A 14,428-nucleotide genomic window follows, 5' to 3' on the forward strand; every position below is an offset into this window, starting at 1 on the left:
ACTGTGTGTCACTCTCTTTTCTGCTTCTTGTTGTACAAACTGATGTAAGTTACTTTCTAGATAAAGTAAATTGTCTCTCTAAATGTTTTATCATATTCAGCAAAAAGAAATGAAATTTCTGTTGCTGACTCATCAAAATTGCTTTCAGCTACAATTGCATGGGTGGAGTCATACTTATTACGCAGTGGTAAAATTATTTATTTGGATAGGTAAAAAAATCTACTCACCAAGTGGTGCCAGAACACACAAACAAAAGACTGTTATGATTGGCAAGATTTCGCAGCCAGTGGCTCCTTCTTCAAGCAGAAGGGTTGAAGAGGAAGGAAAAGGACTGGAGAGGTTGTTTTATTAAACAGTGGAGCATTCAAAGTGGTGGTTGGGATGGAATGCAAGTTCCAAGACTCCTGTTCCCTACTGATGTAACTTCCAAGGAGAAACATAATCTCTCCATTGTCATGGTGTCATTTTTGCTGCAGTTGCTGTTCGAGCCACGTAATAAAGAACAAACATTATCAGACAGGCGTCTCTTATTGACATGATTCATATAGCAACAGTCTATCGGATTAGCATTGCTGCAGCTGGCATAAATAACTCATATTGCCAACAAATGAAATGGAACCCATGTTTTATGCTTCATACAGAGATCAAACTGATGTTGGAAACTAGTGACTGCTATATGTTTCATATCATTGAAGTTGACATCACTTTACAAATTGGCTGTGTGGTATTGGTATAGTTTACTGCAATTTACATAAGTTATCACACAAATATGATGTTAAAAATAAAATAGGTTAATAATGAAACAATGGCTGCTACAATATTGTTTGATCCCAGAGGTTGGCGAGGGCTAAAGTAAAAAGAGTATTTGTGTAAAGATTTTTCTGTTTCTCTTGACTGACGTCTAAAGCATATCTTTAAATGAAATTTTCTTGAAATGAAACGGCCTCAGTTGCAGAATCTCTTTTAATTACAGGAAATGACACGTTTCACGCTTTTGGGGCATCATCATATTGATGTAAATGTGAACATGACAATCGTGAGGCATATGCAGATTAAATGGGTAAATAGAGTTAATATAAAAAAGAGACACTAAATGGGTAAATAGAGTTAATATAAAAACAAAAACAAAAAAGAGACACAGTTCCTGGCTTTGTAGTCGTCTCCACAATTAATTTTGTAAGGAACCAGGGGCACCTTATTGTCATGGGATGAGTAAAAGAACTACAGAACTTGGAACTGGGAACTGGGAATACAATTCCAAGTATTACTACATTGTCTGCTGGACAGGAAAACTGTGACAAACCAAAAAAAAAATTAAGAAATATTATGTAACGTGGAACCAATTGCGTTCTGGCAAACACAGCATGGACCATTGCATACAGCTGACAAATAGCGGACAATGTGGTCAAGAACAGGATATGTCAGCCCTCCAAGCTGGCCACACAAACACAGAGCTGTATAGTCAACATCATGACCATAATACTAGACATTAAAGGCAGATTGCGTTGGCTAACCGATGAGCTAACAAAAAGTGACTGCATCACTCTGGATCATGGGGTCCTGAGTTCGATTCCCAGCTGGGTTGGGGATTTTCCCTGCCTGGGGACAGGGTGTTTGTGTTATCATCATAATTTGTGACAGTGGCTAGATTGGATTGAGTAGAAAAAATTGATGTAAAAATTGGGACTTTGTACGGGCGTTGATGATGACCGCGCAGTTGAGTGCCCCACAAACCAAACATCGTTGTCATAACTAAATCACTTCTGCGGAAGACAAATTAGGTAATACAGTGACTTATTAAAATTGAATTTAGTGCAAGAATATTAATGAAATAGGCTCAAAAACACAAAATTGGTATGGTAAAAAGAAATCTATTAACTATAAAATTTTTTAAAACTGTCAAGCAGTAGATCATAAAAGACACTAAAACATTAGTCAAACCAATAAAATCAATAAAAGGATGAGTAAGAAGTGAAAAAGTTGTGTGGCATTCACAGTAAAAGCTACTGATGTGCTGGAAAATTGGTTTCCATAATATCATAATAAGACTGGTTTCTGCTAACCGGTTGATCATTCAACAAAATACATTTCCCTGTACCGAAGTGTTTCAGAATTTCAATTTTCTCTAAAAGATTTAGCCTTTTCCCTTTACTGGTGGTATGGAGTACATGTAAATTGCTCATTGTCAGGGAGCGGTGCCCACTAGATTTTAGGTGTTCTGCAAAGGCCGACTTATGTTTAATTTGTCCATACTCGTTAAGCAATAGTTCACTGAATCTGATTTGAAACTTCATACCAGTCTGGCCCACATATGAAACTTCGCAATCGATGCACTCTTTTCTGTAAACCCTGGATCCGGCGAATTTGTCTGTAGTAGCTATTTCATTATGGATGTTTCGATGCTGGATTTTGTATGTCAATGAAAAGGTGACACATCCACACCATTTTCTCTAAATATATTTGTAAGGCCATACAAAAGGTATTTTAACAAATCTGGTTTTCTTGGGCAACAGACGTAATGGAAGGTTTGATTCATCAGGATCGGTTTTTTGTTGATACAAATCATCTATGATGTTGGGATTGTATTTACTGCTTGCTGATGGCAATATGCTTAAGGTTAGCCATTTTCTGAAGCATATAACAAGTGTGGGGAGTCATGCAGATAATGTGGAAGGGATACCTCCTCTTATTTATTGCTCACAAGTGTAGTGAGCTGTGTCTGCAGATGTTTGGGTGACTGGTACACAAATCATGATCATTATTTTGGTTACAACAGGGTTCACAGCCATCACATTTTTCTATATTAGATGAACTAACTTTCACTTTACTTTCATTCCATTGTTGTACAGTTTTTGCTATTGAGGCATTTTCAAATACATGCATAAATAGAACCCATCCTAAAAAGCTGAAAACTCAAATTACACTAAGTTCAGAAAGCTGGTTAAAGCTAATGCTTGACATTCAGTATAAAGCTGGTTAAAGCCCAGAACCGACGGCATTGAGATTTTTGGGGTAAATTTAAGCGTATATGGAAATGTGGTGGGCTAGTGATAAATGGAGGTGGTAGTTTTGTCGCAGTAGACAAGAAACTCAAATGCACTGAAACAGAGAATGAAGTTGCGTGTGAGATTGTCTCAGCAAGACTCAGTATGAAAGGTGGCCATAAACTTCAATCAGGTACTTCCATGGGCCCCCAGAGTTACATCCAGATGTGACTAAAAACTTTAGAGAAAATGTAAGTTCACTAAGATGTACATTCCCCAATTAAATTGTCATCATTGAAGGAGACTTCAGTCATCTAATAATCAGTTGGGAGGATTACAGTTTTGTACTACAAGATGTTCTGCAAAATTTTTCCAAATGTGTTCTCTGAGAACTACATCAAACAGATAGTTCTGAAACCTGCTCATGATGGAAATGTATTGGACTTAATAGCAATCAATAGACTTGACCTCTTTCATTCTTATCCACATAGAAACTGGTACCAGTGACCATGAGACAGTTGTAACAACAATGATTACATTAGTGCAAAAGGCAACTAAAACAAGTAGAAGGATTTATATTTTCAGCAAACTATATAAAGAGGCATCAGTGTTGAATATCAAAAAGGAACTCGAAGTATTTAGCTCTGGAGAAGAGCATATATGAATTTTTCGCAATAACATGGCAATTTTACTGATGCTGCCAAAAGCGGAGAAAATAAACACTATTTGAAAGATATTCATTTATCTCTGTGTGACGCCAATGTTAACCTGCCCCTAGATGCAAAGTATTACTGTGTAAATTGTTAAGAGTAACCTTGCTGGCACTGTGGCAAGCAGCCGGTGCTGCGGTCCCCTCACCATTCCTTCAGTGGCTGTGGTAGCAGAATATTATCAAAGGACTGTTCCCAATACCTAAAGATATTCTGTTCATATGTAACAGTTGTCAATAACATTCTTCTGGGTTTGAGGCCGCATTGTCAACTATAAAATTCTGATATTTCGGCGACTATTGCAAGATGCCTTCCTCATGGTGTGTTGCTAACAATACAATGTGGCCTCAAACCCAGAAGAATTTTATTGACTGTGACAATGGTTGCGGAAGTCTATGTTTACATATGTAACAGCTAATTTTTTGTATTATTACATATGAACATTTTAATACATACACAATAAATAAGCACTGAATGCAAACACAATTAACATTTTAAAAGAAATAGGTGCTGTTTTTGGTAGCAAAGTTAGTGTCCAGATAATCATGGACTAGACAGAGACTTAAATAAATTGACGGTGGCAAAGCAAATGCAGAGAGAGTGAACTCAGATTTCAGATGACCATTTACATACAAAAACCACTCTGCCACAAGCTGCGCATTATGAACAGGTGCTCGATCGTGTTGAAAGATGCAGTCGCCATCCCCAAATTGCTCTTCAACAGTGGGAAGCAAGAAGGTGCTTAAAACGTCAATGTGAGCCTGTGCTGTGATAGTGCCACGCAAAACAACAAGCGGTGCAAGCTCCTTCCATGAAAAACACAACCACACCGTAACACCCTCGCCTCTGAATTTTAATGTTGACACTACACACGCTGGCAGATGACGTTCACCGGGCATTCGCCATACCCACTCCCTGCCATTGGATTGCCACATTGTGTACCACGATTCATCACTCCACACGACGTTGTTCCACTGTTCAGTCGTCCAATGTTTATGCTCCTTACAGCAAGTGAGGCGTTGTTTGGAATTTACTGGCATGATGTGTGGCTTATGAGCAGCCACTCGACCATGAAATCCAAGTTTTCTCACCTCCTGCCTGACTGTCATAGTACTTGAAGTCTGATGCAGTTTGAAATTCCTGTGTGACGCTCTGGATAGACGTCTGCCTATTACACATTATGACCCTCTTCAACTGTCGGCGGTCTCTTATCAGTCAACAGACAAGGTTGGCCTGTACGCTTCTGTGCTGTACACGTCCCTTCATGTTTCCACTTCACTATCACATCAGAAACAATGGACCTAGGGATGCTTAGGAGCGTGGAAATCTCACTTCCAGTTGTATGACATAAGTGACACCCAATCATTTGATCATGTTTGAAATCCATGAGTTCTGCGGAGCACCCCATTCTGCTCTCTCACAATGTTTAATGACTTCTGAGGTTGCTGATATGGAGTACCTGGCAGTAGATGGCAGCACAATGCAACTAATATGAAAAATGTGTGTTTTTGGGGGTGTCTGGATACTTTTGATCACATAAAGTAAGTATTAGTGCCACTGGTGTTGAGAAATGGTTAATATCGTTAAAACTGGACAAAGGTCCATGGGCCATTGCAATTCATATCAGATTCTATGCCACATTTGTGGCTGAGTTAGGCCCCTCTTTTAACTGTATTCTAACATAGGTCACGTGAACAAAAACTAGGCCCAGTAGTTCGAAGAAAGCACAGGTCACGCACATTTAGAAGAAGAGTAGCAGAAGTGATCCACAAAACTACCATCCAGTGGCCTTGACACCCATTTCCTCCAGAATCTTCCAACATACTCTGAGCTCAAATGTAATTAAATATCTCAGAGTTCCATGCCAAGCAGCATGGGTTCTGAAAATGTGATCATATGTAACCCATCTTGCACTATTCTCACACGACATCCTGAAAACCATGGATCATTGTAGTCAGGTAGATGCAGTATTTCTTAATTTCCAAAAGGCATTTGACTCAATACCACATAATGCTTATTGTCAAAAGTATGTTTGTGTGGGGTATCAAATGAAGTTAGCATCTGAATTGAAGAGTTTTTGGTAGGGAGGACGCAGCATGTTATCTTGGATGGAGAGTCATTGACAGATGTAGAAGTAACATCGGATGTGTCTCGGGGAAGTGTTTTGGAACACTTGTTGTTCATGTTATATGTTACTGACCTTGCAGGTAATATTAATAGTAACCTGAGACATTTTGCATATGATGCAGTTACTTACAATGCAGTGCTGTCTGAATGAAGCTGCACAAATATTCTGTTAGGTTTTGATAAGATTTCATGGTGGTGCAGAGATAGCCAACTTGCTTTAAATGTTAAAAAATGTGTAAAATTGTCCACTTCACAAAACAAGAAAATTTAGTATCCTATGACTACAGCACCAGTGACTAATACACTCCTGGAAATGGAAAAAAGAACACATTGACACCGGTGTGTCAGACCCACCATACTTGCTCCGGACACTGCGAGAGGACTGTACAAGCAATGATCACATGCACGGCACAGCGGACACACCAGGAATCCCGGTGTTGGCCGTCGAATGGCGCTAGCTGCGCAGCATTTGTGCACCGCCGCCGTCAGTGTCAGCCAGTTTGCCGTGGCATGCGGAGCTCCATCGCAGTCTTTAACACTGGTAGCATGCCGCGACAGCGTGGACGTGAACCGTATGTGCAGTTGACGGACTTTGAGCGAGGGCATATAGTGGGCATGCGGTAGGCCGGGTGGACGTACCGCCGAATTGCTCAACACGTGGGGCGTGAGGTCTCCACAGTACATCGATGTTGTCGCCAGTGGTCGGCGGAAGGTGCACGTGCCCGTCAACCTGGGACCGGACCACAGCGACGCACGGATGCACGCCAAGACCGTAGGATCCTACGCAGTGCCGTAGGGGACCGCACCGCCACTTCCCAGCAAATTAGGGACACTGTTGCTCCTGGGGTATCGGCGAGGACCGTTCGCAACCGTCTCCATGAAGCTGGGCTACGGTCCCGCACATCGTTAGGCCATCTTCCGCTCACGCCCCAACATCGTGCAGCCCGCCTCCAGTGGTGTCGCGACAGGCGTGAATGGAGGGACGAATGGAGACATGTCGTCTTCAGCGATGAGAGTCGCTTCTGCCTTGGTGCCAATGATGATCGTATGCGTGTTTGGCACCGTGCAGGTGAGCGCCACAATCAGGACTGCATACAACCGAGGCACACAGGGCCAACACCCGGCATCACGGTGTGGTTAGCTACCTCCTACACTGGCCGTACACCTCTGGTGATCATCGAGGGGACACTGAATAGTGCACGGTACATCCAAACCGTCATCGAACCCATCGTTCTACCATTCCTAGACCGGCAAGGGAACTTGCTGTTCCAACAGGACAATGCACGTCCGCATGTATTCCGTGCCATCCAACGTGCTCTAGAAGGTGTAAGTCAACTACCCTGGCCAGCAAGATCTCCGGATCTGTCCCCCATTGAGCATGTTTGGGACTGGATGAAGCGTCGTCTCACGCGGTCTGCACGTCCAGCACGAACGCTGGTCCAACTGAGGCGCCAGGTGGAAATGGCATGGCAAGCCGTTCCACAGGACTACATCCAGCATCTCTACGATCGTCTCCATGGGAGAATAGCAGCTTGCATTGCTGCGGAAGGTGGAAATACACTGTACTAGTGCCGACATTGTGCATGCTCTGTTGCCTGTGTCTATGTGCCTGTGGTTCTGTCAGTGTGATCATGTGATGTATCTGACCCCAGGAATGTGTCAATAAAGTTTCCCCTTCCTGGGACAATGAATTCACGGTGTTCTTATTTCAATTTCCAGGAGTGTAGTTGGACTCAGTCAACTTGTGCTCATATTTTGGCTTAACACTTTGTTTAGATACAAAATGGAACAGTCACATAGGAACAGTTGTAGGTAAAGCAGGGGACAGAGTTCGATTTATTGGTAAGTACCAAGGAAATGCAGTCAGTTTACGAAGGAGATTGCTTACGAATCTCTGTAACCCATCCTACAATATTGCTCATGTGTGTGGGATCTAGATAGGACTAACAGGGGATATTGACTGTATACAGAGAAGGGCAGCATGAATGGTCACAGATTTGCTTGACTCGTGGGAGTCTTTCACAGTTAATGCTGAATAAACTGAACAGGCAGACCCTTGAAGATAGACACTAACTATCCTTAGAAAACCTACCAGCTCTAAATGATGAACCTTGGAATAATTATGGTACAACCCCCTACATGTTACTTCTGGAAGGATCAGGAGGACAATATTAGAGTAGTTATAGCACACACAGAGACATTTAAACAGTCATTATTTCCACCCTCCGTACATGAATGTATTTTGAGCAAGTCCTAATAGTAGTGCAGTGGTACATACACTCTGCTATGCACTTCACAGTGGTTTGCAAAGTGTGGATGTTGAGGTAGATGAAGAAATTGTTATATTTGAGTTGGAGTCCAAGAACTCATGAGCATGTACATGTAATAATTAGTTTGTTGGAAATTGGACTCATTGTCAGATTTAATAGTCAGTAGTTTTCCAGTGTACCACTTAAAACTGTGTGTAGTGATAGACTATGTATAGTAATATCTAGTAGAAAATACTGTTACATCCTGTTTACTATGTTTTGCTCTTCATCAGTTGTGTGACATGTAGGTACCTGGGTTAGTGGATATCTCACTATCAATACACCAGTGAAATCTGGAGTCGACAGCACTTTGAACAAGGAATAATTTTACAAGTGTAATAAAGCACCTTGTGATTTTCTAGAGTGGAAGGAGTAGATGAGGGAAATGGATGGAGATACCCAGTTAGTGGAGCAATAATTACCAATAGAAAATTATTGTATCAATCTGTAATCTCTCTCTCTCTCTCTCTCTCTCTCTCTCTCTCTCTCTCTCTCTCTCTCTCTCTTTAAATCACTGATGCTGAGTTGGGCGGAGGTTCAGAGTCCCCATTAAACTATTGGTCCCCCTACATCTAGCTAGGTAAGTTAGTTAGAAGCTTGGAAGAAGGAAGTGACATTCCTAGAGCTACGTGAAATTCGCTTATGCTATAAATGTGAAGTGGTTTGGAAGGGGAAAAAAACATGGTTACTCTAGTGCTACTTGGGTATAATGCATCAAGTTTTTGAGCAATTTCAAAGTGCAATAAAAGGCAAATGGTATGTTGTTGTTGTTGTGGTCTTCAGTCCTGAGACTGGTTTGATGCAGCTCTCCATGCTACTCTATCCTGTGCAAGCTTCTTCATCACCCAGCACCTACTGCAACCTACATCCTTCTGAATCTGCTTAGTGTATTCATCTCTTGGTCTCCCTCTACGATTTTCACCCTCTACCCTGCCCTCCAGTACTAAATTAGTGATCCCTTGATGCCTCAGAACATGTCCTACCAACCGATCCCTTCTTCTAGTCAAGTTGTGCCACAAGCTCCTCTTCTCCCCAATCCTATTCAATACCTCCTCATCAGTTATGTGATCTACCCATCTAATCTTCAGCATTCTTCTGCAGCACCACATTTCGAAAGCATCTATTCTCTTCTTGTCTAAACTATTTATCGTCCATGTTTCACTTCCATACATGGCTACACTCCATACAAATACTTTCAGAAATGACTTCCTGACACTTAAATCTATTCTCAATGTTAACAAATTTCTCTTCTTCAGAAACGCTTTCCTTGCCATTGCCAGTCTACATTTTATATCCTCTCTACTTCGACCATCAACAGTTATTTTGCTTCCCAAATAGCAAAACTCCTTTACTACTTTCAGTGTCTCATTTCCTAATCTAATTCCCTCAGCATCACCCGACATAACTCGAATACATTCCATTATCCTCGTTTTGCTTTTGTTGATGTTCATCTTATATCCTCCTTTCAAGACGCTACCATTCCATTCAACTGCTCTTCCAAGTCCTTTGCTGTCTCTGACAGAATTACAATGTCATCAGCGAACCTCAAAGTTTTTATTTCTTCTCCATGGATTTTAATACCTACTCCGAATTTTTCATTTTTTTCCTTCACTGCTTGCTCAATATACAGATTGAATAATATCGGGGAGAGACTACAACCCTGTCTCACTCCCTTCCCAACCACTGCTTCCCTTTCATGTCCCTCGACTCTTATAACTGCCATCTGGTTTCTGTAGAAATTGTAAATAGCCTTTCGCTCCCTGTATTTTACCCCCGCTACCTTCAGAATTTGAAAGAGAGTATTCCAATCAACATTGTCAAAAGCTTTCTTTAAGTCTACAACTGCTAGAAACGTAGGTTTGCCCTTCCTTAATGTAGCTTCTACGGTAAGTCGTAGGGACAGTATTACCTCACATGTTCCAACATTTCTACGGAATCCAAACTGATCTTCCCCAAGGTCGGCTTCTACTAGTTTTTCCATTCGTCTGCAAAGAATTCACGTTAGTATTTTGCAGCTGTGATTTATTAAACTGATAGTTCGGTAATTTTCACATCTGTCAAGTCCTGCTTTCTTTGGGATTAGGATTATTGTATACTTCTTCAAGTCTGAGGGTATTTCGCCTGTCTCATACATCTTGCTCACCAGATGGTAGAGTTTTGTCAGGACTGGCTCTCCCAAGGCCGTCAGTAGTTCTAATGGAATATTGTCTACTCCCGGGGCCTTGTTTCGACTCAGGTCTTTCAGTGCTCTGTCAAACTCTTCACGCAGTACTGTATCTCCCATTTCATCTTCATCTACATCCTCTTCCATTTTCATAATATTGTAATCAAGTACATCGCCCTTGTATAGACCCTCTATATACTCCTTCCACCTTTCTGCTTTCCCTTCTTTGCTTAGAACAGGGTTTCCATCTGAGCTCTTGATATCCATACAAGTAGGTCTTTTATCTCCAAAGATCTCTTTAATTTTCCTCTAGGCAGTATCTATCTTACCCCTAGTGATATATGCCTCTACATCCTTACATTTGTCCTCTATCTATTCGTGCTTAGCCATTTTGCACAATCTGTGGATCTCATTTGTGAGCATTTGTATTCCTTTTTGCCTTCTTCATTTACTACATTTTTTTAATTTTCTCCTTTCATCAATTAAATTCAATATGTCTTTATTACCCAAGGATTTCTACTAGCCCTTGTCTTTTTACCTACTTGGTCTTCTGCTGTCTTCACCATTTCATCTCTCAAAGCTACCCATTCTTCTTCTACTGTATTTCTTTCCTCCTTTCTTGTCAATTGTTCCCTAATGCTCTCCATGAAACTCTCCACAACCTCGGGTCCTTTCAGTTTATTCAGGTCCCATCTCCTTAAATTCCCACCTTTTTGCAGTTTCTTCAGTTTTAATCTACAGATCATAACCAATAGATTGCGGTCATAGTCCACATCTGCCCCTGGAAATGTCTTACAATTTAAAACCTGGTTCCTAAATCTCTGTCTTAACATTATATAATCTATCTGAAACTTTCCAGTGTCGCCAGGCCTCTTCCATGTATACAACCTTCTTTTATGATTCTTGTTACCTGTGACTATTACATTTTCATTTCCCTTCACTATCTGAATAGTTTCTTTTATCTCATCATACATTTCATCAATCTCTTAGTCATTTGTTGAGGTAGTTGGCATATAAACTTGTGCTACTGTGGTGGGCGTGGGCTTTGTATCTATCTTGGATACAATAATGTGTTCACTATGCTGTTTGTTGTAGCATACCCACACTCCTATTTTTTTATTCATTATTAAACATACCCTTGCATTATCTCTATTTGATTTTGTATTTATAACCTTGTGTTCACCTGACCAGAAGTTGTGTTCCTCCTGCCACCGAACTGCATTAATTCCCACTATATCTAACTTTAACCTATCCATTTCCCTTTTTAAATTTTCTAACCTGCCTTCCCAATTACGGGATCTGACATTCCACACTTCGTTATGTAGAACGCCAGTTTTCTTTCTCCTGATAATAACGTCCTCCTGAGCAGCCCCTGCTTGTAGATCCAAATATTTTACCCAGAGGACGTCATCATCATTTAACCATGCAGTAAAGCTGCATGCCCTCGGGAAGAATTATGACCGTAGTTTCCCCTTGCTTTCAGCCGTTCGCAGTACCAGATCAGCAAGGCCGTTTTGGTTAGTGTTACAAGGCCAGATCAGTCAATCATCCAGACTGTTACCCCTGCAACTACTGAAAAGGCTGCTGCTGCTCTTCAGGAACCACACATTTGTCTGGCCTCTCAACAGTACCCCTCCGTTGTGGTTGCACCTACAGTATGGCTATCTGTATCGCTGAGGCACGCAAGCCTCCCCCCCCCCCCCCCCCCCCCCCAATAGCAAGGTCCATGGTTCAGGCAGGGGACCACATATAGATGACAAAAGGGCAAAAATTATGACTGTAAACAAATAAATTTTGCATAACTACTGTACATGTTTGCTAGATACGATGTTCTGCTAACCTGTCCAACAAATATATATTTACGCTCTACTGAGTTTCCACGGATTATATAAAACAAGTATGCCTGTGTCATATTCCACGTCATTGAAAAGAGAACACTAAATCACAAACGTTTTATGTAGACCTGATAGAATAATGAAGAAATGAAAGTGAGGCAAGAAAAAAGCATCGAAGCTGAGATACACAGTAGAAAATCGCCATCTGTGGATTACAGAACTTTACTAGATTTAAAATAGGGCAGTACATTTTTTTTCTTTGTTGCATGTGGAATTATAGTAGTGTAATTTTTTTTAATTTGCTGCCTATAAATTTTTTGCTCCTTTATTATTCGCCTCATTCCCTATACAGACATAAATACAGTATCCTTGCGCTAAACACAGAAATGTTTGTTATGATAGTGACAAATATACGTTCGTTACTTGAATTTTGAAACGGCTGTTTTTTCTGTTATCTGCTGTATTCTTTACTCTTTGTTTTTCAGAATTATTGACCAAGATTTTCTAAAATAGAAGTAAAGCTACTTTTTCAGTATTTTCACCAGGCAGATAACTGGAAATTCACACTGTTAATTAACCAATAAGATGTAATGTTTTGTTAATTCATGATAAGTGAACAATGCAAAAGAAGAAATAATATTTTATGACAAGAAATTTGGTTGGATCGTTTAAATGCCTAAAGATATCAAAAATATAAACGCTAATTAGAATTTCAAGATGCTAAATTTTCAAGGTATATTTGCTAATTTCATGTAGCTCTACATCTACATCTGCATCGATACTTCGCAAGCCACCATATGGCATGTGGTAGAGGGTATCCTGTACTAATATTTGTCATTTGATTTCCTATTCCACTCACAAATAGAGCAAGTGAAAAAACGACTGTATCTATGCCTCCGTGTGAGCCCTAATTTCTCATATCTTTTTCTTCATGATCCTTACAAGCAATGTGTGTTGGTGCCAGTAGAATCATTTGGCAATCAGCTTCAAATGCCAGTTCTCTAAATTGCCTAAATAGTGTTTGTCGAAAGAATGTCGCCTTCATTCCAGGAATTCCCATTTTAGTTCCTGAAGCATCTCCTTAACATGTGTTTTTCAAACCTACAGGTAACAAAGCTAGCAGCTGTCCTCTGAATTGCTTCGATGTCTTACTTCAATCCGACCTGATATGGATCCCAGACTTTCAAGCAGTATTCAAGAATAGATCGCACCAGCATCCTATATGTGGTCTCCTTTACTGGTGAATCACTCTTTCCTCCAATTATCCCAACAAACTGAAGTTGACTATTTGCCTTCCCTACCACATTTCTCATGTGCTCGTTCCATCTCATATCGCTTTACATCATTAAACCCAGATATTTGAATGACTTGACTGTGCCAAGCAGGACACAAGTAATATTGTATCCGAACATTACAGGTTTGATCTACCTACTCATCTACATTAACTTCCATATGTAGGGCTAGCTGCCACTCATCACACCAATTGGAAATTTTGTCGAACTCATCTTGTCTCTTCCTACAGTCACTTGACTGTGACACCTTGCTGTACACCATGGCATCGTCAGCAAACAGCCACAGATTGCTACCCACCCTGTCAGTGAAATCACTTATGTATTTACAGAAGAACAGTGGTCCTATCTACTTCCCTCGGGCACTCCTGAAGGTACCCTTGTCTCTGATGAACACTCACTGTTGAGGACAACATGCAGGGTTCTTATTATTTAAGAAGTCTTTGAGCCACTCACATATCTGTGAACTTATTCTGTATCCTCGTACCTTCATTAACAGCCTGCAATGGGGCACTGCATTAAATGCTTTCCGGAAATCCAGAAATATGGAATACACCCATTGCCATTCATCCATAGTTCTCAGTTATCATGTGAGAAAAGGACAAGCTGAGATTTGCAAGAGTGGCACTTTCTGAAACCATGCTGAATCATGAAGATAAGCTTCTCAGTCTCAAGAAAGTTACTCCAGAGTCTCCTGTGCTTTGGTTCAACCGCTTGGGACTGTGCGCTGGGTGAGAGATTCATGATAAATGCAAGCTAAGTAAAGGGCCAGTGCCATAGAGTACTCTTTGTAAAATCGAACTGGGATTCAATCTGGACTTAGCGATTTATTTGCTTTCAAATCTTTCAGTTGTTTCCCTATGCCAGGTACACTTATTACTATGTCGTCCATATGGGAATCTGTCCGATGGTCAAATGATGATCTGTTTATACGATTGTCCTGTGTGAATGATTTCTTGAACTTGGAAATTTAAAACTTCTACTTTTGTTTTGCTATCTTCAACTGCCAC

General features: G+C 40.7%; 1 protein-coding gene across 3 annotated transcripts in view; it reads left to right on the forward strand.

Annotated features, from left to right (window-relative positions):
* The window catches only part of LOC126279033 (uncharacterized), a 158,263-nt gene that overhangs the window by 74,119 nt on the left and 69,716 nt on the right, over positions 1-14,428 (forward strand). The gene's annotated exons all lie outside the window — the stretch shown is intronic.

Source organism: Schistocerca gregaria, chromosome 6 (genome assembly GCF_023897955.1).
Source record: "Schistocerca gregaria isolate iqSchGreg1 chromosome 6, iqSchGreg1.2, whole genome shotgun sequence".
In the NCBI taxonomy this organism is placed as follows: domain Eukaryota; kingdom Metazoa; phylum Arthropoda; class Insecta; order Orthoptera; family Acrididae; genus Schistocerca; species Schistocerca gregaria.